The sequence below is a fragment of the Colossoma macropomum genome, unplaced genomic scaffold, assembly GCF_904425465.1.
Source record: "Colossoma macropomum unplaced genomic scaffold, Colossoma_macropomum, whole genome shotgun sequence".
In the NCBI taxonomy this organism is placed as follows: Eukaryota; Metazoa; Chordata; class Actinopteri; order Characiformes; family Serrasalmidae; genus Colossoma; species Colossoma macropomum.
The window spans coordinates 10,636,054-10,639,194 of NW_023494789.1; positions in this window are offsets into that span (position 1 = coordinate 10,636,054).

Consider the following 3,141-nt stretch of genomic DNA (forward strand, 5'->3'; position numbering starts at 1 on the left):
TTTTTTTCCATATGGCAATACTGCAATGCAGATAGACCTTCTATACACACACACACACACACACACACGCACATACATACACACACGCACACACACACACACGCCATACATATATATATATATATATATATATATATATATATATATATATATATGTATATATATGTGTATATGTGTGTGTGTGTCAATGCAATGTGTTTATGATGATGAGTTCAATAATGAATACAAATAAAAACAGACCCAAACAAAAACATACTTTTGGTGTTAAACTAATATAAAGACCAGCACTCTTGCCAAACCACCTGCTACAGACTCATCATTTTAATAGTTGATTAGTCTGCCATCTAGTGGTGCTAAAAGGTAAGTACAGTACAGCTGTAATTGTTCAGATGCTACTATGTACTGTACAAGAATGAGCTATAAAGTAGGAATTTAGGGCCCTTAGGTTTTTTGTTTTTTGTTTTTTGATTTTGTCTGTGTTAGTTGTGATACTGGCAGAAAAAAATTATAAAGATATAATTAATGACTTTTCCAAAACAATCTAGAAAGAAAAAAATGCAAAAAAAAGATGAACATGTTATTTTAATTGCTTTATTGAACTGTATCTATTGTATGTTGACTAATAGTTATTTTTATTGACAAGCAAAATAAATAAAGATTACTTCTATACACATTTTAAAAATGAATGAAGTATGAAATATTAAGTGTAAGTGACATCATTCTGTAATCAGTGTCAAAGTCTAAGTGAGTCTAACTTTTCTCTCTGACAAAAAAATAATTTATAATACTGTTAAAATTTCAAATGTTGTCCTTCACACCACAGTCTGTACAGTCCACTAAAAACGAACTAGAAACTAAACTAGAAACTAAAGTACCAAAACAGCATGTATTGAAAATAATTGTTTTTGTGATGGCACAAAAAAGGTACTTATTGCACTTATCCTACAACATTTTAGCAGCACCCCATTACACTGAGGATATAAGGAGTGTTTCATCCATGACTACTTCTAAAATGAGACACAAAACAGGGAAGCCAATCAGATATAATCATTTAGATACCCCAGTCTTAAAGAGACAGTAAACAAAACAGCCTGCTTAATTCTAATGTTGAACTGAGGTTGGAAAAGAGTAATGTAAAAAGAAATATGATTGATTTTTGGTGTTTAAAAAAACACAAATATTAGAAATGGACCTCAAAGGAAGAAATAAAATAACAAAATAAGAAAAATGTTTCATATTGGCTCTTTAAATGGCATCCTACACCATCCAACATTCACTATCTGCCTAAAAGTGAGACGGACAAAATTAAAAAGCAAGGCCTCTATGAGCTTTTGAGGCGATTGTGTTTTCTCATATTATTACAACATTATATTAATAATTGTGTATTAGATGTCTGTTTTCTGCAAATTATTATAAGAAAACACAGAGAAGATGATATTTAAATGCAGAAAATTCATTGATTTATTGAAAAATAAGAGAACATAAGACAGAAAACTCTTCTTTTTGTCCTGAAGTGATCAATTGCTCTTCTTTCACTCTTCGGCCTCCTTTCCCACAGTGCTCTTCTACTACAGGCCCACTGGAGCCCATCTGATGTCCCTTCAGCTGCCTCTCCATCCTCATCTGGGATCAGACGTGCTCTTACAGCAGTGCATGAACAGAGATCACTGGGGTGACCCTTATCTGGTTCTCTTTGGAAATGTTCTCTTCCTCTCTGTCCATCTCCAAGATTGTGCTGTCCATTTCGGTCTGAAAGCTTCTCTTCATTGAGGCCAGTTTATTCTCCAGATCCTCCATCTCTGCTCTCATCTGATCTTCTCTGGTCTCTCTTTCTTGCTGTTTCTCTCTGCTGGAGCTGCAGTCTCTCTCTCCACCTGTCTCTCAGCCTGGATCTTTCATTCCTCCTCGTTCACCTGGGCCCATTCTTCCTCTCAGTGCTTTTTCTGAACCAGCCTTTCTTCTTTCCTTCTTTTTAAAGATCTTCAGAATCTCCTCTCTGCATTTTCTCCTCCAGCTCGTGCTGCTCTTCCTCCGTCTTCCTCATTGTTTCCAACTTCTTTTTCTCCATCTCCAGCTGGAGCACCTTTCTGTCCATCTCTTCTCTCTCTTCGGTCATTGTTTCCATGGCGCTCTCATTCTCCAGTAACTTCTTGGTCCACACGTCCACATGTTCTCTCCAAGCAATCACAACCTCCTCTTTCTCTCTCTACTTCAGAACGTTTCTGTCTCTCATTCTCCACCTCCAGCATGGCGTTCTCTCTCTCTCTCTCTGCCACTGCTCGCGCTCCAAAGCCATGGAGGCCTCCAGCTTCTCCATCTTCTCCAGCAGCTGGGCTCTGTCCTTCTCTCTCTCCATCTCCAGCAGCGTTTTTTCTCTCTCAAACTCCTCCTGCATCTTTCTGTCCATCTCTTCTCTCTCTTCTGTCATCGTTTCCATGGCGCTCTTATTCTCCAGAAACTGCTTGGACCACATGTCCACATGTTCTCTCCAAGCAGCCACGACCTCCTCTTTCTTTCTCTCTACTTCAGCACGTTTCTGTCGCTCGTTCTCCACCTCCAGCATGATGTTCTCTCTCTCTCTCTGCCACTGCTCGCGCTCCAAAGCCATGGAGGCCTCCAGCTTCTCCATCTTCTCCAGCAGCTGGGCCCTGTCCTTCTCTCTCTCCATCTCCAGCAGCTTTTTCTCTCTCTCAAACTCCTCCTGCATCTTGGTGGCCTTTTCTTGAAGGCAGGCCCGGTAAACCTTACTTTCAGCCTCCCGAAGCTTCTCCAGCTTTTCTATCTCTTCAATCCATTTGTTCCTCTCCATCTTCCACTGTTCCTGCAGACTTTCTCTAGTCTTTATTTCTCTCCTCAGTTCCTCCTCCATCTCTTTCAGCAGAACCTTCTTGGACTTCTTCTCTGTCTACATAAAAGAGATGTACATATAATATGATTATTGCTCTATGAATACAGGCAATAAACAAATATTCTAGGAAACAGCATTCTTCAGAAACTGAATGACCAAATCTCTGTTCCACAAGCACATGGTTTTAATTCTCCTCACCTTTCTCCGCCAGCACATCAGCAGGAAACGCAGGCCTTTTCCTTCTTCTGTCACCTCCATGATGGATCCAAAGCCTCAATTATGTTGTTCTTAGG